The sequence below is a fragment of the Etheostoma spectabile genome, unplaced genomic scaffold (genome assembly GCF_008692095.1).
Source record: "Etheostoma spectabile isolate EspeVRDwgs_2016 unplaced genomic scaffold, UIUC_Espe_1.0 scaffold48, whole genome shotgun sequence".
NCBI lineage: Eukaryota > Metazoa > Chordata > Actinopteri > Perciformes > Percidae > Etheostoma > Etheostoma spectabile.
The window spans coordinates 869,501-897,196 of record NW_022605618.1 but is presented as its reverse complement, the minus strand read 5'-3'; the positions used below and the strand labels follow the sequence as shown (position 1 = coordinate 897,196).

The window sequence follows — 27,696 nt, the reverse complement described above, 5'->3', positions numbered from 1 at the left end:
TCATAGTAAACAGTCGACCCCCTCACTACTGACAATTAATGTCCCCAAACGTCTAGAACCACTACTCAAACCTTTGTTGACCATGAAAACGTGTCCCCGCTTCCTCCTCCAGGCAAATTGGGTGCATAAGATGTGTATGACCAAGACGAAAAGGTTGCCAGGTACAGTACCTGACCTAACCCTTCTTGAGTAATTGGAGTGAAAGATTAGCTAACAAACATTATCCTCAGTACATGTATGGGAAGTGGGAGACAAGTCCATCGTCAAAGAAGACGGGTGCCGCCGTAATGAATGATTACTTGGCAGGGTACTATATGTTTGTAAAGATCAAGAATGGGTTGGTGCGAAGTTTATCAGTACACATGGGAAACAAAAGCTCATGAAAGGAGGGTCCAAGACTTACTAGTTTTATCACTTCTTGAAAGACCACTATTCACAGTTGTTTGTGCTTTTAGAAACAACTCAAAGGTGTTTTGTCATGGAACTACTCTCTAGAATTTACAGTACAGGTACGGAGAGTTCAATGGTTAGGTTACCTGTGAGGTATAAACATGCCATTTGTTTTAAGTTCTGTAAATTAACTGATATTATTCAAAGTTTCCATAAATGTGTCATAAATCATAGTAATTTGATGGTGTGTAACTGTCTGAGGTACAGTCTATGGAGATTTACACTTATTTCATAGTTGTTTTGATTATTCCATCAATGTGTGAATCACACGGTAACTAAAAAACCTTAAAAGTGTCTAATAAATAGGTTTAAAAAAAGGGACATTTGCGTTTAAAATTTACTAAAATTTTTTACATTAAAATATTTTACATTTTGTTCTTTTCTTACAACTGGTAGTTCTTATGTTTGGAAATCAAAGGTCAAATGACCAGAGTTTACTGAAGGGCCACAACCTGTTTCATTGTGGGAGAAGGTATTCAGCTATAGCAAACTTGGCTGCATAGAAAAAATGTACTTGCTTAAACAATTGCACGGTTCCAAGAGGCGCAACACGTACTTTCTTTTTGTATTTCAAGCTTTTGCTTTACCACTTGTTGAATATTTGTTGTAATTTCTTTGTATTTCTGCACTTTCTGCACTGTTGTGACGCTAACCTTGTGGGGCCCGTCTAGGTAAGGAAAACGTGGTTAAGAGCCTGTAAATCACTGAAAGTATTTTATTATGTATTTATGTGTTTAATTTTCTTTAGAGTTTTCACGGTGTCTTGAGGGATGTGAAATGTGGAAATAAGTGTTACAAAAATACATCTGTTTGATGCTGGGGCCGTATTCAATTGGCCAGTGTAATTACATGGGAGTGGAGGTTTCGTGGTCTCGCTCTCTGGTCTCGCTCCCATGTCAAATCTTGCACAGGTGGGGCTGGGTGCCTGGATCACTGCCGCACTTTGTTGTGGTCCTTCCTTTGTTTTGGATTCGTCTTGTCTCGTGTCCTTTGTCAGAGGAAGCAGATGTGTACCCAGAAAGTAAAAGCAGATTATAGTTGAACAGCTTTACTCCTGGGTTGTTAAGGTAAAGTCTATCTGCTTAAAAAGTATTTCTGCGCTCCCAGAAAAGTTAAAATTGCAATGAACTGCAGAGAATGGACGGTAACAATTAGTTGAAAGCCATTGTTTAGTGCCAACAGTCGGCTGATCTCTCATCTCCTCTTTCTGACTGACGGTATAGGGGCCATGATAAACACATTTGCTTTGAGGGGGGTGACGTGTCAAGCATTCCATAAATTCCATTTCGTGTCAATGTCAGACCTGTTGCTTTACAACATCACGTGACGCCGATATGCAGTATAAGTTCAGTTGCTGTATACATAATGTTGGGTGTGCGGTGCCACTATATCGGGGATTTTTTGGGGTCAATCAGAACACCGTGTCTTTGGGAAAACAGGTATTTGGTGTTTTTAAAAAAACTTTTTTTTCAATCTTTTACGCGAGTCACCCACTCAGGGTTTGAGGCCCATTGTTAGCTTTTTACTTTGTGTGAATTTCACTCAGTCCTTACCTGCTGTGTGGTTATGAGATTGCAGGCCCGGTCCCTCATATGACTGTCCCGCGTCCTGCAGCAGAGAGCCAATCTTTTATCCCAGTTGCACACAATGTTGTTGGGGGCAAATTTTTGTTGCTTATTTTCCCTTTTCGCTGTCCACGGCGTGTGTCCTACTAGTAGAGGGTGGAAGAGGCTCTCCTGCCCGGATGATACGCAGGCCAGCCAGTCATATCACAATCTGTGATGACCATGTTCAACTGCTACACTGCGGTGCTCTGCTAGTGTCCCTGCAAAACGTCCGTGCTACTTCCTGCTACGTCCTGCTACGGCCTGCTGTGCCTTTAAATGCCGCACAGCGTCCTGCTAGGCCATGAAGACTACAAAGAACTTCACAAACCCTAATTGTTTCTATTTTTATTGCCACTCTTCATCTAAACCCCACCCGGCCCGTTCAGACACCGCCTCCAAAGCCTGCGTCTGACCGAGGTTTTTTCTGGCCTAAAGGAAGTTTTTGCCATCGCCACTTGTGTTCGCACTTTTGCTTGCTCTGTAGGAAACTATTAGAACTGTGATCCTTGTAAATTCTGGGAGTGTGGTCATCTGCAAGTGTCTTGAGATACTCCTTGTTTATGAATTGATACTAGAAATAAAAGTGAATGATTGAAAATGTAAATCCAGGCGCTGTGCCCGCCCGTTAGTCTCCTCACCCCATATTCCCAAAATGCTTTAGTCTAGGCTTTGCAACCAGACGAGTCCAGGGAGGAACTGCCACTTTGTTTATTTATTACCAGTTCCACCTTCCTGTTTCTTTGTAGTCTTGTGGTCTACTTACCGTTTTTAGCAGCTTCTGTCCATTGTTATGGTCCATGGTAGGTGGTGTCATTCCCAATATCCGTTCACTTCCATCGTTCACTTTACTAGGTGGAACCTTGGTTTCCAGAAGTGCAATCTTCTGAGGAGTTTGTAGTATCTCCACGGAGAACGGAGGCATCTTGCGGCTAATTAACTTTAGCTACAAGCACCGTAGGACCGTCTTAAGCTATTGGTGAGGGGTCCAACGCTCACGCCGAAAAATGTTAAATATGGCAATACCTACTATGTCTACACAAAATTGGGGGGGGTATAGTCCAGTGGTTTTTGAAGTGTACAGAGCCGCTGCTCATATTTGCTCTCAGAGGAAAAGCACGATTAGCATCAAAAATAGTAAGCAGATGCGGAGCAAGACAGCAAAGCGTCCTGCACTGTAGAAGCCCCGTGTAAAGGTTGCGCTCCAAAAGGACAGACGGGAAATTCTGAACATATCCGTGACACTAATCCTTTTTTGGAAACATTGTGTTTAATTACCCTTGTGGTTTAAGAATTTCTGTGAATAATGCAAGCCTAACCAACGTAAACAAAAGTTTCTTAGGTATTACTATATCAGTCGTAACTCGTGGTTTCTTCTAACATCTTACTGCCTAATGCTAATACGCTGTTTAACATGTCCAGGTTTAAACATACCTATACATGGATATTGTTACTTTTTTCATACAATTCAAGTGTCCATATGGAGGTGGTTTGGTCCGCAATCGCACTACCATACCACCCTTAGAGAGTGAATCTGAATGTTTCACTATATCCCATTAACGCTACTCAAAACAATAATAAAGGACAAAACTATTTTAACCAATATCATCTGTTTTAACGTTAATTATTGTACCCTTTTCCTTTATTCAGCTTTTAGGCTAATCATTCAAACCTGTTTTGTACTTACTTTTGGAATATATCTTTTGACTACCTATTCAGTAACTTTTACCTAACCTTTGTGCTCACGCTGCTCACTATCTTCACAAACACTCTTACATAGCGCCAAGATGCCGGTTTACAGTTGACCGCCTTGTGTTAATATGTGTAAATTGCCTGCGACAGTCTTCGGCCCCCTTAACGTTTCAAACCTTTGTGACACATTTCAGGCTTCAAACATAAAGATATAGACAATTGGGACACAATTGTGAAGTGGAACGAACTCTATTTGTATATTTAAACTTTTTATCGGCCAATAAAACTGAAAAGTGGTGCGTGCAAAATTAATTCGGCCCCTTTTCACTTCAGTGCAGCAAACTCACTTCCAGAGTTCACGAGGATCTCTGATGATCCAATGTTTTTCCTAAATGACTGATGGTGATAATAGAATCCCACCTGTTGTGGACAAGTTCTGTTTTAAATGCACCTCTATGTGCTAGTCTCAGGGTTTCTGTTTGAAAGCGCAGAGAGCACAGAGACCAAGGACACCCCAGGCAGGTCCGTAAGACTGTTTGTTTGGAGAAGTTAAAAAGCCTTATTTGGTACAAAAAGAGTTCCCAAGCTTTAAACTCCCAAGGAGCACTAGTTCAGCGATCATTTGAAATGGAGGAGTCTCAGACCACTGCCATCTACCAAGCCATGGCCGTCCCTGTAAACTTCATCTCAGCAAGGAAAGACTGATCCGATGCGCCAAGAGGCCCATGATCAACTCTGGAGTTGAACTGCAGAGACACACAGCTAAGGTGGGATAGTGCTGTCCCTACGTACACAAATTTTTCATCGTCCACTGCACAAATCTGGCCCTTAATGGAAGAGTGTGGCAAGAAGAAAGCCATTTCTCAAAATATATCCATAAAAAAGTCTTGTCTAAGTTTGCCACAAGCCACGGGAGAACACACCAAACCATGTGGAAGAAGGTTCTCTGGTCAATGAAACCAAATCGCACGTTTTGGCCACAATGCAAAACGATATGTTTGCGTAAAAGCAACAACAATCTCATCACGCCTGCAACCCCAACACCCATCGCATCCCCCTGTCCAACCTGGGTTGTTGGCAGCACATGGTTTGGGCCTGCTTTTCTTCATCAGGGACCGGAAGATGGTTAAATTGAGTGTTAATATGGATGCAGCCAATAGGGACCATTTGGATGGAAACCTGTGGCTTCTGCAAAAGACTGAAACTGGGCCTGACATTTTCTTCCACAAGCCAATGATCCCAAACTACCGCAAATCTACAAAGATGGTTTCCGCAAATAAACTATCCAGTGTTATAAGCAATCAAGTCCAGACCTAATCCAATCGAGACGCTGTGAAAGAACTGAAAATGCTGTTTTCACAACGCTCTCCCATCACACCCCTGAGCTCGAGCTGTTTTTGCAAGGAAGAATGGGCAGCAATTTCAGTCTCTCGATTTCAAAACTGATAGAGACATACCCAAGCAACTGGCAGCATCTGTAATCGCAGCAAAAGGTGTCTCTACAAAGTATTAACGCGAGGGGCCCATAATTTGCACGACCACGTTTCAGTTTTTTATTTGCTAAAAAAGTTTCAAATATCAACGTAGATTTTGGTTCACTTCACATTGTGTTCCATGTGGTGTTTGTGATTCTTCACAAAAAATAAAATGTTATTCTGTTATGTTTGAAGCCTGAATATCAAAAGTTTGAAAATTTCAGGAGGGCCGAAGTACTTTTGCAAGGCACTGTATGTATCCTTCCAATCACATCAAGATTTTCTATTTTTTCAAATTGTTGCAGCTGCTCACTTTTTTTCCACAAAACCTCTGGCAACGTAAAGCACTACCTCTGTTTGTAAATTACTCGGCCTGCAGTTTCTGCCATTCCGGAATGTTTTTCCTCTTGACCTTGGCTTGTGACCTACCGTATCTCCTCTTTAGTCGATCCATTTGGCGTGCCTCGATCATTCTTCCCTGTGGGATTGTCGTGGACTAACCATGCAGCTTGACAACTTACACACAACCCCACAGGCTGCAGTAAAACACTAGAAATACAACACACGTTTTACCCATTGTTTTTTCAGTTCAAATAGCAACACGGTTCTAACTGAAAGAGTAGCAAACCTCACAAATGACGAGGCAAGCGCACAGCTAAACCACCAGAACTGAGAGTCAAGCGTAGTCCTACGTCCCGTCCTGTAGTCTCGGTAAATCTGCAAGCACACCCCACAAAAAAAAAAAAATCACTCAAACCACCCCAGTGTGTCCTTGTATCAGATACGTACTGTAACTAATTCTTTCTGTTTGGAAGGAGTTATACAGTACAGTCGTGTTTCCCCACAGATTATTAGCACTTTGTCATAAGGGCATCATCTGCATAACGCCTAGTGGTTGTGTCAGCAAGGTAGATAAAAGAAATATAAATCTTTATCCAATTAACCACAAATTCAATACGTAATTTATTTTATCTTATAATTATTACTTAGTTAGCCTATATTTGAATAAAAAAGAAATATCTCAAAGTGAAAAAGTTTCTACTCTGCCCCTCAGCAAGGGAGACAATACTTGCTGGCAATTTGGTGCCTTTTTTTTACAAAAAGACACTGTCTTTATCTACCGAAAGTTCCAGGGGTTGTTGCTAGTCGCTTTTGTGAAAAAAAACTTGCTAAGGGGGTTCTGAAAGTTGCTAAATCTATCGACAAAGTCGCTAATTTTTTGCACACTGTTTTCATTGACATGTGTGCCCTGAGGGGGAGGGTGTGGTCTGTTTATGTTTTAGAGTTACCGAGAGACATAGGAGAGTGATGAAAGGAAACTACAGTGGGCTGACCGAATGCGTGTTTTAAATAGTGGTAAAATATATATTAATATGATATTGATATGAATACCGAAACCAATGTGTGGCGGCTGTGGTATATTTGGTGCACCGCCACCAGTAGTCTGTGGAAACACTGTTCCAGTACACATAAGAATAGGGTGTTATTACCTGTCCACTGATTGACATATGAGCCGTTTAAGAACCATTTGTTTTAAACCAAAGTCCTTTTTTAAAACTACTGCTTGGTGTTCCATAAAAGCCGTGGACAGAGTGTCATTAATGTACCCCTGCATGCCGCTGCACAAGAGCCCAAACACAATGAACAAACACCAGCTGGATCTGCTGACATTTTTATGAGGTGTTTTACCAGCGTAACTTGTAATTTGTAATCTGCCAATTGGGCTCAATAAAAGTATAATAAAAATGGATTAAATTAAACATGATGACTGACTGTGTTTGAGTTCTTCCAGTGTTACAGGGGCCATAATGGTAACGAGTAGACAGGGCGGAATAAAGTCCTTGATGTGATTCCAATGACCAGACCGTTTTTTGGCAATCGACTTCACTGCTAACAACATACTCTGATGACCTCCAGCACCTCCGTCCACAAACCTGCAGACAGGAGAGACGGCACTGTTACATACAGAACAACAGTGACACACACACACACACACACACACACCACACACACACACAACACACACTTAAAATGCATTACATCTGTTGTTTTTGAGATGGCTAGCGAGTCTAACAGACACACCGACCTACTGTAAAACTCTTTCAAATGTCCTGAAAAAATACTTTTTTCACATTTGTATTTACACATTTATTATATTTTCCATGTTTTTGAAGTTCTTATACTTCCAGTACAGACAATAACGTCTCATTATAGAGTAGTTCTTATATTAAATGTTTACAGTTAAAGGTGCTAGTAGCTTAAATTCAGCAGTTGCACTGACATGATCATTGCATTGTCCCATTAATCTTTGTATTTTAACACATACTTTGTATCTACTTCGCTCACTAGCCCTGTGGCTAGTGGTTTTGCCAAAGTTAGCCATGCGCAGTTACTTGGTTTTACTGTCGACAGCATCTGTTGAATCTTATAAAAATGTGGCTCGAGGTAGCATTTCTGTTTCTGTTTCTCCGCCATACCTCGTGCAATTGCGTTCGTATCACCGCTTTGGACTTTGTTCTTGTTTGTTGTTCTTCTACCAAGTAACTCTAACAAGCAACAAGTGGTAAATATTGAAGTTGGAACCGTGAAAACACTATTTGGACCAAGTTTGGGCCAGGCTCTTACACCTAATAGACTTGCGGGCTACACCTAAGCTGCCATCCTCTGTCCCGCCAATCACGTGACTCCCTTAATTGATCAAATACTTGCCTGGGGTGTGATAAATGAACTGTCTCTAATACATTGCAGTAATATTCTCCTACACAGTATTATATTTACATGTTAACAAACATTGTAGTTCTACTACAGTGTCACCTTGTGGTCCATGTTCGTGTGCTTTTATTTTTGAAAAGCGCCGTTTTCCTGTTCTGATATTTTTGTGATGCTTTATTATTCCTGTATTGTTTCGTACTGTTTATTTCTAATAGCCTCTCCAAACTGTGAGGTTTGTCCAGGCAAATATAGCAATGCTAATGATGGACAGAACTCCTTTGATTAGCGCCCTTGTAGGATCGGAAATGAGGTACGAAGGAAAAATGTGTGGAGTGTTTAAATATTATCGAAGGGTTTTTGTGTCAGGAAAAGACGCATTACTTGGTGAATTTGGGTTTGTATGGTTATTGACAGGACTTTTCTGTTGAACATTATAAATAGTTCATTTAAAAGAATCATGTGACTTTTTTTGTCATAATAGCTTTAAAACCTATTTCATTTCCTATTTCCTATTGATTATTAGTTTAATGTTAAATTATTTGTTATTTGGTTGGAGACATGATTATATGTTAACATGATTTATGTTCAAATTATTTGTGAGGCGAATGAAACGTTTTTTTGTGTTGGGTGCGGCTGGTGCTTGGTTGAGAGGAGACATAAATTGACACCCGGTTTGAACTCTCCGAGTCTGAATTAATAAATCCAATACAATTACTTAAAGAACTACAGTAAATTAATTTGCAAATTAGGCCTAATAACCACCAAAACAAGATTCTAAAATATAGGCTATATAGGAAAATTCACCTGCCACGGCATTGAAGGGGCCCCTGTGTTGGGCTTGCATAACGGGCACAGTAGCCCCAGAACCAGGGTTACAATAATATGTTTATCTAATACAATGAGTCATGTTAACAAGGAGACTATCAGCACTGTTTTCTCAGTGTTAACCTGCTATGTGCTGGTCACCCGAATTGCCAGGGTTTGCAGGTGTTTAGGGGTACTACCTACAGAAAAAAACAGAGTGTCCAGAACTCATTACTGTCAAATTTCAAGCACGGTGTTTATCCTGTATTATGACATGATTCAGTAATGTGAATTTTATGGCATTAAGCAGCTCTCTTCAAAAAACACAGAACCCTGGTTGACACATATCAACACAGACACACACGCTCCCGATGTTACGTTAGTCCTTCGTTCCAAAGGAACCATCCTCCCGTATCCAGGCGGACCTCTTGAATGGCGTCCGGCGTATCTCAAAGAGGTTGTTGAATGAGAGCCAGAAGGGGGGCGAGGGGAACCGCTGCCACAGAATAAGTGGTGAAACTGAACTGTACCACTGGAGGGGGATGGACCATAGTTAGTCAAATTGAAGTGTAATTATTTAAGCACTTTCAGTAAACATAAGCATTAATTTTAGGTGCAAAATCAATAATCAACAAGTTATGAGAGATGTTTGTTGTTTTACGTGCAAAACTGTCAGATGCTCTGTTCATACAGGTTATAATGGCTAAGTACAATAAAAGTATCACTGTAGATACAAAAACAGAACGTGTGTAATCGTTTGTTTTTTTTAATTAAAACTTGTGACTTGATTTCCTGTCGTGAATCATCAGTCTTCTCATGATGTGAAAGAGCTGTTATCCACCAAACAACGTCAGCTCTCGGAAAAAAAATTTGATGCAGCGCTGAGTTTTTAACCAGGCATTGACCTTCTAAGTATTTTATTTACTGAAGTCAACGTAAGCTATGTGCTTATTGTGTGGAGCACAGATCGCCTGGTGTTGAAAGATTATAATTTGAAAATCGCAACTACAATACTACACGCAGAGAAACCAACAATTTGAACTGAATGGCAGAGCGGAAATGGACATCTGAAGCTTTGCTATTTAACTGCAAAAGCAACAAGACTTTTTTTTACCCTTGGCGCTACACATTCCAGGGATGTAGCAGTCAAGACCAAGACCGCTTTGTGATCTCCCACAATACCAAAAACAGTAGGCCAATTCCTCTGAAGGGGGAGTTTATTAAAGATTGTTTGGTGGCCTCTGCTGCGCTTAATGCCCAGAAAGATGCGTTTGAGATGTGCCACTTTTCCAGGTGAACCGTACAAGAAGGATTGAGGACATCGCTGAAACCTGTAGAGTTCAGCGCAAGGCAACAATTTCAAACTTTCTCATTGGCTTCTCTGACAAAAGCTGTGATGTCCGCGACACTGCCGCAGATTCTTAAGTGTTGTTAGAGATACATCTCGAATTTCAACTTTCTAGGGCCTAGTTCTGATTTTCATTGCCTTACAGTATAACATTTCTCAAAAACACCACACCACACAGGCGCAGAACATCAAATAACTTTACTGAAAACAGCGTGTAGTTCCATTTATTAGCAAGTTTGCTTAGTGTGTCATTGTGCATCGTAATGAACAATCCAATGGGCTTTTTTCTGCAAGTTACGGCTACCTCGAACATCCCAGCATAGTATCTATGGTGCGGTTTAACTGAAAACCAATGATTTAACGTCACCGCTCTCTCTATTTCAACATTTCATCAACAGCTGATTGGAGGCGGCAGTGCTCATGCATTTGATGCTGATGTTGCGCAATGATAAAACTGTGGGCTCCCGAGTACATTTGACAAGCATATAATGGGGATGTCAAATCTGACCTGCAGTCAAGGGAAACCCCCAGTTCCTGTATCTGTAGCCACTCTATGATTATCTGACTGAGGTATCTCCGGAAAACACCTGCAAAACCATCTTAGATTTTGCTCAACGTTTATGCTAACCTTAATGTCTTCTTTTCACACTTTTTTTTTTTTCCAAATCTAGGGCATGCTTGTACAAACTTTTATGGTGTCATTATTGATGTTTTCTTCCACCCTACAAAGTTTTGGCTTGCTGATCTCCTAGCCTGCCTCTCTCGCTCTCAACCTGAATAATACCTTCATTATTTTAAATTTCAGATATTGGTTCCCTAGATAATTTTATTTCAGGCTGTAAACTATAATATTTCAAGGGCTGAAAATATGAAGACCTCGGATTTGAACAAAATATTTTACAGGCCTTGGTTTTGTGAACACATTCTTTGCCATATACAAGGTTTAATCAAATTGAGACGGTAACAACATAAAACTTGGTATTGTAACTTGTCTTTACTAAATTTAACTAATCAAAGGGCAAGAATGCTCTAAAAATCTTATGGAGCAATTTGCTTTTAGCTAAGGTTGATAGAACACAATTAATTCAATTCAAATTCACACTTTTCAAACCTTTCAAACACAACATCAAAAATTCAAGCATTTAGCAAAATTCCAGGATTCAGCACCCTACGAACCCTGATTGATATCACACACACACACACAGAACACACACAAACACACACACACCCACACACCCACACACACCACACACACACACACACACACACACACACACACAACACACACACACCACACACACACCACACACACACCACACCACAAGACGAGGCACATTAAATTCTGAGAGACCCCCCTTGTTGGAAGATACAACTAAGAAAGCTAAGCAAATCAATCACATCCTGCCAAGACTGCTCTTTTTCACAACTCCACAACTCTCTGTCTGTGCCTGTAGGGAAGATGCGTCCCACGAGACTTAAAGATCCTACTTCATCACTCTGTACAATAACAAGGAGACAAGAGCCAACTGTACAACTACGTGGGCCTCTGTCTACCCAGAATCAATGGGAAACCTCTTTGCTTGTTGAACAAATATCAGACCACTTATATTCAGACCACTTTCATACCCTTCACATTCGGTTTTGCCAATCATGCAGCAAGGACCGGTTCACCCAAGAAGGCAGGGACTTGGTAACCTGAACAACCAGGAGGATTGTACAGGGCCTGATTTTTTAAACCTATTTTACTCAAACTATTTTTGATGTTTTTCATGAGGAGTTTTATATTACGTTTTACACTTGAAATCATATGTACCATGTTCGTTGAGTGTACCCGTCTTTTTCAAACCTACTCTAACCCCTAATGAAACCTACTAACACCACTAACCCTAACACTATTGCTGACTGTCCTTATTCAGGGTACTGTACGGTCGGACTTTGTGCAAGACCACTATCAACCTTCAAACTAGTGAGTCAAGTTTAAGGTATAGAGGGGTCAGGAGAACTATGGACCTACACATCGCCAAGTACTCATTGAACACAGACTGAAGGCACCGTGTTGCCAGGGTTATTAACTCAGGCCAGGCTCGAATTTTGCAGCCGGCACAACAGCCACACGGTCAACACAGCTTGTTCATCACGCATGCCTTCCTGTAACGTGACCCACACTCCTCTCCAGCTTCTTGCGTGGTTTCTGCCAGACAGCTCTTCACCTCACTGGAAAACAAAATTTTCACATGAATAAAGTCAGAGACGTTTACACTTTGTTTTTCCAAAGAGTTCGGAGTTGTCACTATGTAAATTGGACACTGCTTAATCACCACTCCTGCCTTCAGGATGTTGAATTAAAAACACAGCCTTAAGAATGAAACTCACTGCCCCGTAAACTCACGATGTTGTTGAGAGTCTGTTTTGGCATCATGATCACAGCCCAATCTGGATGAAGAGTCGTCAAACAACCACTAGGATGGCACTGTACACACACACAGAACCATCTAAGGGTTAGTTACTGTGTACTGTATGCTGTATAACTGACTTAAAGCTAAAAAGGGTCCTCACATCTCCCACCTCCTCCAGTTCGCCATCCCGCAATTCGCACATAGTTCCCTGGATGCCGTTTATTCCTGTGAAATGACACATTAGCTTCACATCAACAAACTACGGCTGGAGACGATTATTATACATACTGTAGAAAAGTCTGATCTTTCAATCATGAGGTTGTCGCCATCTCAACTTACATAGTATACACAGTAAACACATAGCAATCTGAGAAAAACAACACCATTTGTGACCGTCGCCATATTTGGACAAAAGAGAAGAGGGCTTGGCGTAGATCCATTGACAGTTAAAAGAAAGATAGTAGATAGAAAGAAAGGTAGATACCGCTTTCGGCCGCCACTGTTCATTTAAGCAATACGTCAATGTGGCTGCCATTTTTGGACACACCTGCTGCTGCTGCTCCTCCTAATTGCCTTTACCAATGAAATAGCTACAAGGGGTGACCACAGTTTTTTTCCAGCTTTGCGATCTACTTTTAAATGACCAAGTCAAAATGATCTAGCTAACTCTCCTACAAAAATCAAAACATATTTACTTCACATATATTTTATAAATATTTGGAAAATTCATACGAACAATATAATTTGGTGTACCTTGTATAATTGCATTACCCTCTGCACACTACAACTGTACATTTTTGGTTGTCATCACCTCACTCTGACGACTGCACTGATGTAATCACCAGGAATGCATGTGTCCGGACAGTAGCTGCGAGAGTTTAGCCTCAAGCCACATTCCCAATGATTATCAGGACCTAAATATCTCATGGGGGAAAAGGCTGACTCACATAATACGTGGAGGCGAACAATGCGCAAGGAGTAGCATCTTTCCTCATGTTTGGGTACTTCCTCTGTCAGCAAGTTCCAAACTGTCCCATGAGCCCGAGAACTTGAGCTCAATGTCAGCTTGCGTGTCGGACCTTCCGCACTCCGACAAGTTCAGATGACACTTGTTGCAATTTTTGATGCAAGTAATCCACCTCACATCTTCCCAAAAAGGGTAGCACTGAATGTAACTACTGGCTCCAATGACTTCAACGGCTTGAAACCATTGTTAAGTCTTCAGATGCTTTCAATCTGCCATGTACGTCCACTGTCAAGTGTGCGCATACCCTTCCCTTGTGTCTCCAGTTCTGATTGAGGTTCTGAAAAGTTTTTCAACTCATGTGCTGCCGCTTCGCGCACAAATGTTGCAATTTTCGTTGGGATGCATTAACGTGAAACAACGAATCAGACCACTCTTCACAAATGCCTCTTTAATCAATCTATCCGCTCGGAAGGATTTCTTGTGTTTAACGATGACGTGATTTACACGAACGATACTTTGGTTGCGGTCTTGCTTTTGTGTTAACGGTGAGAAAAAGGCCTGCTGTCCAGACAACTGGAATTTTTTTTAATTTTTTTCACCTTTCTCCTTCTCAGTTCACTTCCGTAGGGAAGTCATTGTTGTAGCTTTTATGAAACAGTCCCAAAATTCCGCAATAGCAATGGTATATTTGAAAATGGGGCAAATGCACTTTGATATTACATGTGAAAAAAAGTCCTTCTCCCATTCAGTATGGACTTGGTAGGTTTTGTTTGGCTTCTTACTTGGTGCCGCTCCCGGCCACTCATTTTTATACCTTTGAGATTATTAGAAAATAACTACCTAGGCACCTCGCAACCTATATGCTTGCTGAAGTTTGCCGCTGCTGGCATGCGCATGCGTGCTGACCCATGTGGATAAAGACAGCGTTAGACTGGTTGTGCCTGTATGGTCAATCAGTGACTAATAGTAAGTGTCATAGTGAGGAGATGATAGGCTGACATCTTTATTTTGTTTTTTATGCCTGCACTAACCCCACTGCCTTCGCGATCACTGTATATCGCAATGGACGTAGTGAGCACCCCGGATGTCTAGTGAGGCAGGCTCCCTACCCACATAAAAATAATATCAAATAATTCAAACGGTTTTTCAAGCAGTTTTTTGATGAACAAAATACCCTTTCTTGTCGACGTAACATGCAACTTTTGCCTTATATTAGACGGGTGAATTCTACTTGAAACCCGTGTAGATTGTGGTATAGGAATGACATTAGCCTATAGACCAAACGTTTTGGTACTGTTATCGGCACCATACCTAGGGGGCACTAGGACTGGCGCACATGTCTACAACACGGACTAGAAGCACTGCGTCACGTAGGAAAACGTGAAATCAACGAGAGCACGTATTTTACGTGTGCTAGGCAAAGTTGTTTATTTCTCAAACGCATACAACCGCATACAGTTCCCAGATTCGATAATATGCTGATGAAAGCTAAATGATGAAAAAGTGAGTTTGCAGTAGGCTACCTGTTCCTTAATAAAAGAGAGCACAGATTTTTAGCGATTGCTCACGACAACAGAGTTAAGAGCATAGACTGTATGTTGTATTTATGTTATGTATGTATGTATGTATGTATTATGTGTATATATATATATATATATATATAATATATACACACACCCACACACACACACACACCAGCACACACCACACAGGATAGCGTCATCTACTGACTTGGAAGTGTATAGCGGCACTAAGTGTGTCCAGGTTAGTAGAATGGTTTAAATATGTTGTGTGCGTGTGTGTATGTGTGTGTGTGTGTGTGTGGTGTGTGTTGTTGTGTGTTGTGTGTTGTGTGTGTGTGGTGTGTGTGTGTGGTGTGTGTGTTGTGTAGCCTTTTCAAACTAGCCTATGGTACCATGCTGTTAACAGGTTTATTATGAGGTAACATATGGTGCAGAAGGGAGAGCTTGTAGAATACGATGTCCAATCTGAACTTGTATGTTACAATTTGCGCTTGTAAAAAAAATTTGCAATTGCAAAAAACCTTCATACCATCTGGTGTAATGGGCTCTGGAAAGGGAAGTTTGGGGTCTCCCTGCTGGAACCTTGTGCACCAGAAGGTGTAATGGACTGTAACTAGAAGGTCCGTGTAGATTTTGCTATTTGTTTTTTTCGTTTGCCAACCACAAAACAAAATACAATGAGAAAAAAAAGTTTGTCGTTTCAAACCAAAAACACGAACGGTAAAAAGAATAACGGGTCCCAGTTCAAATAACGTCCGGGTTCAAATAACGGTCCGTTTTTTGTTTTTTTTGTATTCCTATTTTTTTTCCCGTTTGAAGATCTACGTACAAAGAAAGAAGGTGGGCCTAAGTGGACCCCGGAAGTAATAGTAAATATAGCCCTATATGATAAAAGAACAATCTTTTAGAACGTCATAGTATGCAGCACTAACTTTATCCCGAGTAACGTAGAAAAAAAATAAACAAAAAAATAACATTCTTCTTATTGACCTGGACCGAAAGAAATATGTTAGCTACCGTAGCCCTAGTTTATTCCGTTATTTAATATTGTGCCTATCCCGTACATATCACCCGCCCCGTTTAATGAGCCCATTGAAAAATTGAAAATTGAATTGTTTGGTTCCATACATTGGTAATTATAGGGTACCCTAAAGAACTGTGTGTGCTGAATGCTGTTAGGCGCATATCATTTATAAATTAATATTTAATGAATAATGGGGTTTTCCACCGTACCATCAGGGCAGTTCCAAAACAATTACAAAAACAGACCCGTAGGTGTTGGCACCATGCCTGCTATGTTTGCGTCTACTATCATATGGGATAATATAGAAATTAAGTTTTTATGTTCTGTCAGTTTGGCTATCTAAACCACTTTCCATTTTTTCATTAACTGGTGCTTCACAATCCTATTTCTTAGCCCTGCTGTTTTAAGCATTAGCCTACTCACCAAATGACTCTTTCTCCTCATAATGTTGTCGATTTACAAGTGTGCTATTATACTGCGAACACTACACCTACTGGTCTGTCTTGTAATTTTTTGAACTGCCCTTGATGGTACATTACGTGGAAACCACAATTAAATATTAATTTAATTATATAATAGAGCGGCTAACAGTAACCAACCCTAATCTTACCGACTGTATTGCCCAACCAATGCGCTCTTAAACGTGGCTGGTGATGTTTTACATGTATGGCAGATATTACAACTGTACTAAACTACTTTGCTAGCATATTTCTTTTGGTCCAGTTGCAAATCAGCCCTATTTGTTGTATTTTTTTCCTTCTAACGTTACTCTGGTATAACGTTAGTGTTGCATATTACGCCCTTCTAAAAGCTTGGCTTTATTTATATAAGGCTATATTTACTATTGCCGTCCTCCGGTTCCCTTCGCACACCTGTCTTTCTTTTAGTGTAGATCTTAAAACAAGAAATGAAAATATGAATTTCAAAAAACCACAAACGAACCGTTATTTGAATTTGGTTAGTCTTTTTTGTTTTTTGAATTCAGAAACCAAAACGGCAGAACGGCTCTTTTTTACCGTTTCTTTGTTTTTGGTTTTGAACACAAACGAAAAAAGGGGTTTTTCCATTGTTATTTATCCTTTGTGGTTCAAACAAAAAAACAACTATCAAAACATACACGACTAGAAACAAATTTTGTCCAACTTACCTCTCAGTGTGTTAGCGCACATAGATCTGAACGGTTTTATATCTATTTTGCTAACTATTATCACGTATCGGGTGGCTGAGACGGTTTAACACAGGGGCAAACGATACAGGCTGGCGGGAACTTGTGGACAGGTTTTGCCTCCTCAGCGTGAGAAATACCGGTGTGGCCGTGGCCTGCTTGAAATGCTTGTGTCTCACGGAAAGGCGTGATGCTTGAGTGAACTCTGACAGTATCTTTGTAGAGATATCTATGGCGGGATGACGCAGCTGAAAGCCAGAGTTGTTATGGTTTCAACAGACGCCACGCTAATGCTACAGCTAAAGGCTAAGCTAAACCTAAAGAGAGAGAGAAACCAATTTTAAACTGGCTGCTCTAGTTATCCAGTGGGGGAGTTCTACCATTGTACATGGGCTTCTGGTACTGCAACGTCATCTGTATGTCATCGTTGCACAGACAGAGCTGGCTGCAACATGACCTTACCCTTAGTTACACCAGCTTGCATGGTTTGGCAAGTGCTACCAACACACACAAGACATTTTTGGCAAAAGTTGCCTTTGTAACTTTGATGAAGTAAAAACACAGTAAGATAGTCCATGGCAAAAAATTCACAACTATTTGAAGACACAAGTGCCCATGGATCCCCATTGCTACCTCTGTACTGAGATTCCAGGTTGGTGTGTCGACACACATAAAGCATGCTCTGCTTCATTGTCTATGTTAAAATAAATAAATAAACCTTAAAGAAAACAAGTAATGTTAAAGAAGCAAAAAGTCAAAAATGGAACTAAGAATAAAGAAGGAAAGAAGGAAGGAAGAAAGAGCAAGGAAGGGAAAAAAATACCAGGAGGAAGTAATGGAAATAAAGAAATAAAGGCAGGAAAGACAGCGACAGACGTACCTGCCGAGGAAAAGGCCCCATAGAAGAGGGAATAGAAGAGAGTGAAAACGGAATGTGAACATCTTCATGTAAGCTCCTCTCTGTTGCAGCAAACGGTTTGTCTTCTCTGAATTCAACAAACACAAAGAGCATATGAAAATGTCTTTATTATTTGATTTAGTCTCAAATTCAAAATTAGAATGTAGTTAGATTCTGAGTCGACTTTATTGTTTTAATCTATAGAACGGCACAGCTGTTCTTTGCTTTTATTTAGGCCGTTGTCTCGAATCACAATCATGATTTGTATCTCAAGAAATCAATAAGCAATCTCATTCTCAATAGTGTGTCACAGCATCTTGTGGTCCAATCAGCCGACAGTACATACATTCAAACGGCTTAGATCGAGCTGACGGTGATGGACTTGGTGAAGTTCATCCTAAGGGACACGTGTACTACGTCCAGTTTCAAAAAAAGGTGTCTAACTAAGGGTATTTCAAAATACTGAATAGAATTGCATGATAGTCATACACAACTATAATAATATATATATATATATTCAACACATACATTACCACCACACACACACATATATATTACTATATATATATATAGTATATATATATAATTATATATATATATTAATACTATATATATACACACACAGGTTTGTGGCGACTTTTTAACTTTTACTTCCTTTAAATTCCCAAAGTGGCTAGGTAGTTTATGTACAAGAGTGGTCATGGTTGAGATAGCCTGAACATGAGTCTCACACCGCAAGCGGGCTTCACCACACTCAGAAGAAGAAAGTACTAGCTAGCTGGCTGCAGTGAGATTGTTGTAAACGTAAAATGACTTTTGCTAACAGTTAAATGACAATTAAGTTAATGATAATTAACTTCAATTAACATCTATTAATGATGGTTGTACATAAGTGTCAACATAGAAGATGGTGGCAAGCATGGCACTTTTAGGCTTAATTTGATGCTTTTCTACATCTATTATGCATGTGTGTCTACCTGCTACAGACCTGCTACAAACATATCAATCAGTAACCTACTTTGTTCTCACCTATTTCACACAGCTTGAGGGACAACCCTCTGTTGACCTATCAGTGATGTTGACAGAAGAGACAAAGAAGGACATGATTTCATAGTTATTACATTGTTGGTCAGGCAGACAGGGTTCAACACAATTTCAACATGTTTTCATGCCTTTTAACGAACTCTAGTAAAATGCGGCAGACAATGAATTGCGTATGGACCATGCCACACATACCAGTATACCACGAATAACTGTCTAGTAGAACGTCCAACAATTAATTAGTATTAAAGTCTATAAAGTTTCAAATCCCTAAATTTTCATTTTACTTCAAATATCTCAACTGCGAGCACAGTTAATGCATTGCCTTTATCATATCATACATCCATTCTACTAGCGGTACCTGTGCAAATCATACAATGCTCTTGCAATCTACTGTGTCTACTTCTACCATCAAATTACTCTAGAGGCTTCCCAAACCACACCTACACAATCAGCCGAATGTGATCCACATTGGGAGGAAAATGCCACATCGCAACAGATACAGGTTTCCCTAAACCTCATCTTGTAGCTGCATGATCATTGTAAAGTCACATAAACATTGCAGTGGGCCTCCTGGAGCAGATGACCATTTTTCCAAATCCTTTATTAAACCCACAATGGGGATTAATTCACACTGTTGCTGCTGTTGCTGCAGCAAGGATAAAAGAAAGTGAAGACACCTGTTAACACACAATAATAATACATTAAAGAGAATAAATATTAAAATGGGGGGGGAGTTAAATGTATTTACGTATTGGCCAGTCATTGCTTTATTGCACATTTTTATCAGTCCTGGTGTGTGTGTTTTGTCCATATGGTCTACTGGGAGTCAGTGCTGATTGTAGTGTCTGACAGTCCGCAGGCGGAAGACCTGGGTTATCTCGCTGTTGATTCAGCGCAGGGTCAGCAGCCTGTCACTTAAGGAGCTGTTCAGTTCAGTACTGTCAGAGTGTCCCCTGCCTGGGGTGTGGAGGGACGTCCAACATGGAGGATAAATTAGCCACTATCCTCCTGCTCCTCCCACCACCTCCACGGCATCAGCGGCACAAGATGGAGCTGGCCTTCTTAATCGGCCTGCTTAGTCTTTTCCTGTCTGCTACTACAATCCATTGCCCCAGCGGATTCATAGTCATAAAATGTAGTCAGGAGTGCCCCTGCCACCCAAAAGAACTAAGTTCTCCTCAAGCCGCTACAGTCTGCTCTGGCCTTTTTTGTAAATTGCTGGGGTGTTGTCAGTCAGTGCAGCTTATTTTTCAGATCACCCCAAGTACTTTAACCTATCTGTTTTAACCATATCATGTCCATACCCATGATGTTTCACACAGTAAGGTGGAGAGTGTTTGCGGTTTTAAAGCTTTTCCCAGCCCTCCTTGTGTCTTTACGCTGCAGCTGATCCTCCCTCTTTCTCCTGTACGTTGCTTTCCCTCCTCTGATCTTCCCTCTCAGTTCCCCCTGTATCTCTTGAGTTTCTCTTATTTTCTTCAAGAAGAGTCGTTTATATCGGAGTAATCCCTGTTTTTTTGTTGGGACACACCGTACAGTCCCGTTCCGTACAACATTTTCCACACAGAAATTGATGTCATCTGTTAGACAATGTGTGAGACCGGTCAATGTCCTCCCCATGAGCGTCACAGAGTATATCCCACATAGTTGTGTTCCAACGTCCTTTTAAGGCTCACAGGCCTCATTAATCATCTCTCACAGTGTGGGGACAGTTTGGCTGCTTTGGCAGACCAGAGGTTTGTACACTGGCAGATGTGGATCAGGTTATGTCCTGATCTCCCTGGGAGAAGAGTAGATGGGTTACATGCCTTCCTGGTGTTGGCAAAAAGTTTTTTCTTATCTCTGGTGTGGCTTAACCACCCGCTCCGCCTGGGGATCCCGAGGCTTTCCCTTGTGGTCACAGTCTGCCTTCTCCAGAGCACACTGAACAGCAGTCCTTTGAAGCTATCTGGTCGGCAAATGAACAGGCAATCGTTGGTGGTTTTCCACCTGCCAGTTATCTCAGTCCTCTAGGATTTCACGATGTCCAATCTGCCAATGCAGGGGCGCAAATTCAAACAATCACCGCTAATTTGTTGCAACCCGCAATTTTGGGGTGACCAATCCCGTAACTTGCCGCAAATTAAACCATCCCGCAGGTCCCACGCTGCCAGACTTTGTATCATATGTGAGCCTGAGAGCCAATGACCAAGTCGGGACAGAGAACTTGTTGACTCCCACGTCATCGCCAATTAATTTTCTTTGTTTTTTTTGATATGAAGACCGCGTGCTTTGTGACGTCAATATCTCTCATTCCTTCCAACAACATTTACAGCGAAATATCGTGCAAACATTTCAGACTGTCCTGCCAACAGGTGTATTTTAACATCAATGGGTACCTGTAACAATTTTTACTCTAACAATGTTCGCTGAAAGTCGCTGTTTCAATCTGTCGGCTCTCTGCAGAGGAAGGGGCTGCTGATTCCCCAACTGACAACGCACGCACCCCCATGTGATGTAAACAGGCAAATTGAGGACAGCTATCCTCTTTATGTAGTGGCATTAAGTAAGGTCTCAAAAAGTGCTTTTTTAAACCTTTAGGAATCGTTTCCCAGCCCCAGTGCCAGATAGGAATTAACTAACAATGTAAAGATCAACCGCACTGACAGACATGTTCAATTTGATTAATTCAATAAATTGTTTTTTGTCTTCAATCCACTAGTCCACAATTTTCATTTGCCCGCATCCTTTCACTTATTGGTAAGGTTCCTAGGAAACTCAGCCTAGAGTCATTTTGTATTCTCCATCCAAAACAGGTTTCCTTTTCCTTTTTTTAAAAACTATACAAAAACATTGCAACTTTTTCGCAACTTTTAACAAAATCTCCCTCAACATCAGGCTTTTTGGGCGCACCATCTCAAAAAAAGCAGCAAAATCCTGAGGACTGTTATCTCTTTTCTGTGAGCTTTTTTTTTGCGCTTGTTGGTGTATTCCGCAGTGGTAATTGAGAATTGGGGGAAGGCACCATCACTCCCTGCACTTGCAATAAATCCATTTGGGGCGGCCACCATCGGCCTTGGTGATGGACACCAATTTGGCACACTGAAGCTGATTTTCTCAATATAGTTTGTGAAGACTGAAAAAAATGTCCGTGTGTTCTTTTATGGGCAGTACTGTTACCAGATCTTCTTTTGCAGCTATATCGGTTAACACCTACAAATAAAAATGTACAGCTGGCTGTGTCCACTCACGTCTGAACTAGTCTAATTGCCGTTAGAAACACTACAGTCCGCAATATCTCTTCAAGTTGCTCGGTCACACCTCGGCCATTGCCTCACAGCGCTGTGTTATTGTACTTCTTGACAGCTGGAGATATTTGATTGAGATACGTGTCATGTTTTTTTTTAAACTCTTGAGTACAATTGGCGTTTTCCATCAAACAAATGCATGCTAGCACCTCTCCATCTTGGAAGGATTTTCTTGTGTTTAACAATGTTGTGTAGACTCACAGGTAATAATGCTTGTTGGCGGTCTTGCTTTTGTGGTAGCGGTGAGAAAAAAGACTGCTGTCCAGGGACAACGGTATTTAGTTCTTTCACCTTTCTCTTCTCAGTTCCGCTTTTCGCCGGAGGGAAGTAAGCTGTCGTAGCTTTTTATGAACAGTCCTGATATTCCTCTCCACATGTCTAATAGCAATGGTAATTTGCAGATGAGCAAACGCACTTAAAAAAACATTGTAAAAAATCTGTACGGAAGTGGTAGGTTTTTGGCTTCTTTACTTGGTCCGTTCCCCCTCATTTATTTGTATGCCTTTGTTTACGTTTGTAGAAATACTTAGCTCGGCTAACTGGGCAACTCGCTAGCTGCCTGAAATTTTGCTGGCTGCTGCTGCACATCAGCTGACCCTATGTCTATAGACAGACGTAGCTCAGTTGTCCTATATGTCAATAAGTACAATGTCATATGCGATGGATTAGTGGCTGACAAAAAATCAGACGTTAGACTGTTGTCCCTATATGCAATCAAGTGACAAATGTCATAGTGAGGATGGATGAGAGGCTGACGTCTTTTTTTAATTTTTTTTAATGTAATGCCGATCTACCCGCACACGACTTTGCAATCGACATAACGCATTCAAGCGTAGGCACTGGGCTCAAACTTGGGTAAATACAGTCCCTGGCACTGCTGCTCTCTCTGTCTCGCAAGCGTTCAGGAGCCCCACGGCAGCGGCTTTCCACCTCCGCCTTTGTTTCTTGACCTCCCGGCATTGATCAAAAAGGGGCAGGGGATCTGACAGCATTGCATTGTTGGCTGACCAGGCCAGCACCTTCTTTGTCAGCCTCTTGAGTGGGGCGTCTATGTCCAAGAGCCCCCGCCAGACCACTCCTCTATGGCTGCGCTTTCATGGAGCTCCAGCCCTAGCAGTGTCTTCGGCCTCTCATGCTAACCACCATTAGATACTGCTGGCATAATGATTCAAATGTTGGTGAATAAAATGTAATTCAAGTGAACTTGTGACACCAAGCTCCTTTCAATCTTGAGCCTGGAGTTTGTAGTATGCCATTAAACATTTAACTCAAATTCATTTAAATCCCTCTGTCACCATTTAATTGCCTGCTGCACTTAGCACCTGGGCTCGTAATACTGCCATATGGAACTTTGTTCACTCATAACTTAAAACAATGCAGATAGTGTTGCAGTTATAAGCATTCATTGCCTGTGGAATGGCTAATATTTGAAGGTTCCTAATGATAAATAACCCAATAAACAACAAAACAAAACAAAGCAAACCTTCCGGCTGCTTATCTGGTGTGATCTTGAAATAATGTTTTATACTCCCAACTTAGGAATAAGGTGTCTTTTCTTGTTCTGTCTATTCAAGCAACATTGTGTGAATCTGAGCCTTGGATTATATACAGGTATACATACCCCTGGTCATGATCTGTATGGAAGATCGTGCAGCACAGCTCCAAGTATCACAGCCACAATGTTGGGCATGGTCCTTGATAAATTCCCATTTGCCTCCAGACATCACGGGGGCTGCAACCACTCAAACACCACCAGGGCATAGCGGACACCGATGACGCATCAGCTGAACAAAATCATCACCAACATGTTGCTTTTTCTCTCCTGACACTGGTGTTTGTGTTGTGTGTGTGTGTGTGTTTGTGTGTGTGTGTGTGTGTGTGTGTGTGTGTTGTGTGGCTGTGTGTAAAATGTCAATGTAAATGTGCGTATTTATTAGCGCTTTTCCAGCTAAAACGTCAAAGCGCTTTTTAACATCTACAGGAAACATTCACCATTCACACACTTCATACACTGTGGTCCGGGCTGCCGACAGGTGCCAGCCGCCCTGCTCATCAGATAAACACTCACACCGACATTACACTCCGTGTCCAACCGGGAGCAACTCGGGGTTCAGTGTCTTGCCCAAGGACACTTCGCAATGACGCCGGGGCGGGGATCGTACCACCAACCTTCCGGATTGCATGAACCGCTTCTCCACTGAGTCCCGCCGCCCCTTGTGTGTGTGTGTCCTTACCATAGAGTTAGTTGGGGTAAACTAGAATGAGGACCAGATGCTGCGCAGGTATAGTGTGTGACCTGGGGTTTGGGTTGGACAGTTTGGATCATTGACTATTTCCCCAGAATCAGTTCCTCCTTCAACACACACAATCAAGCTGAATCCAACTTACCACATTAAGTTCGCCATTTAAAAAAAAATAATCACTTTTTGGGGGGATATGAGGTATTATTTTGTGTCTCTGGTGCTTCCCCCTGCATACAAACTTGGAAAATCCATGCTGTTTTGAGTGAGATCGGTTTTTTGACTGTTCTCATGCCTTCAGCCTCCGGTCTCTTCAACGTCATTAGCCGCGATGAGGGTGCCGAACCATAGCATGCAGCGCTAGCAGACTAGGCTCGTTCTCATGGCAAAACACTGCTACAACACACACTAGTTGACCATAAAACTTTCAAACGAACTACTTCTATGTCCCTGGTTCTGCAGGGATTCACACGCGTGCCCTCAGTTAGAAGAATTCTCCCTGATCTATCTGATGTGATCTACTCTAGGCTATGCGCAGAGGCCCTATTATAGCAAGTGAGATGTCTCATTCTTAGCTAAAACAAGCGAGATGTCTCACTCTGTAACTAAAAACAGAGACCCAAGACACAGTGTTGAAAAGAGGAGAGAACACAATTTGAAAATTAAACCATGTAAACCTATTCTGGTACAACCTCAAAATACAATTATAACCTAAGATTAGCATGATATGGACCGCTCTATAAGCTTTAATTACACAGATTTCCTCTGCCTCTAATCAAGTGCTTAAAAGAGCGTAACATGCAGATGAAATGACTTTCATTTAGAAATCTTTATGTCCATAATAAGACTGTGATATGTAGATACAAGCTACAGAAAACAGCAGTCAGTAGACCTTGGTCTCATTTATGAAACGACGTATACTTAAACAGGCATAGGGGGGTGTACGCTATTCCTATGCACAGTTCGGCATTTAGGCTTATTTAAAGTGGCGTAGGCTGCGAAAAAAGCTCAAGTCTGGCCGACCTTGTGTAACGCCAAGTCAGGGGGACTTGCGGTGCAGCATGTACAGGAAACAGAGAAGTCATCATATTGATCACTTCTCAACAATGGCCGACTAGCTCTTTGGAGAAGACCTCTATGAACCGATCAACGTCCCAGTAGACGCAAACCCACCACCACGGTGCTTGTGGTTTAGTCTACATTTGGACTGTTGGCTCAGAAAAAGGACAACCGCGCATCTCTCACAACTGCTTTTACTCACGAAACCCAAGTAAAATTAAAAAAAATGCATTACTCCACTATCGTGTGTTTTTATTTAATAATAGGTACACCTACATGTAGGCCTAAGAGATTGCCATATCGCCTTTATATTTACATTTAAGGAGTATACATATGTCCAGGATGTATAAATTAAATAAACTTTTCAGCTGGAGTTGGATTTAATACAGCAACATGTTGACCGCAGCATGATCTCTTTCTATTCTACATTCTTCCTACAGCCTATACCAGTTTTTTAGGCTTGCCAAATAGGACACACGTTACTGCAAATTAAACTGCGATGTCAGGGTTTTCAATGTCCACCCTCTGAAAAGTGCTGCTCTTAGCCTGGGGGGTGGGGGAGAAGGAAGGGGGGAAAGAGAGTGGAGGGGGTGGCAAGGATTATGTCTAGCCAGGTCCTAAATAGTAGGGGTGAGGCCTCAAAACCGAGAATTATATTGGTGCATGATATTTAAATTACGATCATTTCCAGCCGCTGGATTTATCAGCGTACTACCTTGGTCCTTTACTGGTGTATCCAAACATTCATGAATCCCACATAAGTCTGTTGTAAGAGGATTTCTGGCGCTCATATCTGCACTGATTTCTACATTAGGTTGTAAATTAGAGCCTTTTGACTTTCACGTATTTTCAAGTTTAGAATTATGCCTTTAAATTGAGCTCTGGAATTAAAATTTAAAAAACACTAACAAAAAAGTAAAGTACATAAAATAAAATGATCTAAACTAAAATCTGATATCGGAACACACTTTTTTGACATCGCTGCACGCAAAACAAACTCAATGTAATGTAAATGGCTTATTTATATAGCGCTTTTCCCATTCTTAACCACTGCTCATAAGCGCTTTTACTCTACAGGACATTCACCATTCACACACTGCGGCCCGGGGCTGCAGTACAGGTGCACCTGCTCATCAGATAAACACTCACACACATTACACTCCATCGTCAGCACCGGGGGCAACTTCGGGGTTCAGTGTCTTGCCCAAGGACACTTCGCCAATGACTGCAGGGGCGGGGTCAAACCACCAACCTGCCTATTGGCCGGCAACCGCTGCTAACCCACGAGCCACACCGCCCAAGTAATTTTATCGTCAATTGCACATCTTCAATTTACGTCACAAAATGCTTGATTTACCACTGACATCTCATATTAGTGTTCAAATGCTCTGACAACTTATAGACGTATCCCAACAGAGGGTCCACTTTTTTTATTAAAGGAAAAGAGCTTTTGTGTTTCACCTATAAAAACATCCCATCACCAAGCCACCATGACGCCATAAATAAACATAATTTTATCCATCGCAAAAATACACCGCAGCAAAAATAACTAAAAAAGCATGACTACAGCATTGGTTGCAATTTCAGTTTCTTGTTTTTAATATGGTTTTTCATTCCTTCAGATGATTCTTCTTATGGTTTTGGGTTCTGTTCATCGTTCAAATACAAGAGAATACAGACATTTATTTGAGGTTTTACTAAGTTCCGTTTTGACCCCATAAGAATGGACTTTCTTTAACAATTTTCTTACAGTTTGAGATTTTCGAACCGCAACATCAGGAATGTAGGGAATCAATAGTGAGGGGCACAGAACCTACACTAATCATTGCTTCATAGAAAAATGTTCTTAAAGAAGCATCATCTAATCTTCCAGCACTCTTGACAAGAACACAGCTAAGGACGCTCCTAACTGTCCTTATCTGCCGTTCCCAAACTCCTCCCATGTGACTAGAATCAGGTACGTTCATGATAAAGTCACAGTGTTTCTCTGCCAGGTAAGACGTCAGTC

At 41.3% G+C, this 27,696-nt stretch overlaps 1 protein-coding gene and 1 long non-coding RNA gene across 3 annotated transcripts in view; one reads left to right on the top strand and one right to left on the bottom strand.

Annotated features, from left to right (window-relative positions):
• The window catches only part of LOC116686791 (uncharacterized), a 9,909-nt gene extending 6,402 nt beyond the window's left edge, over window positions 1-3,507 (bottom strand). Inside the window, exon 1 of the long non-coding RNA XR_004331365.1 lies at window positions 3,495-3,507. This is a non-coding gene — a long non-coding RNA (uncharacterized LOC116686791). The remainder of the gene's footprint in view (window positions 1-3,494) is intronic.
• Window positions 1-27,696, top strand: part of LOC116686789 (anoctamin-9) — a 142,390-nt gene that overhangs the window by 69,482 nt on the left and 45,212 nt on the right. The window lies entirely within an intron of this gene.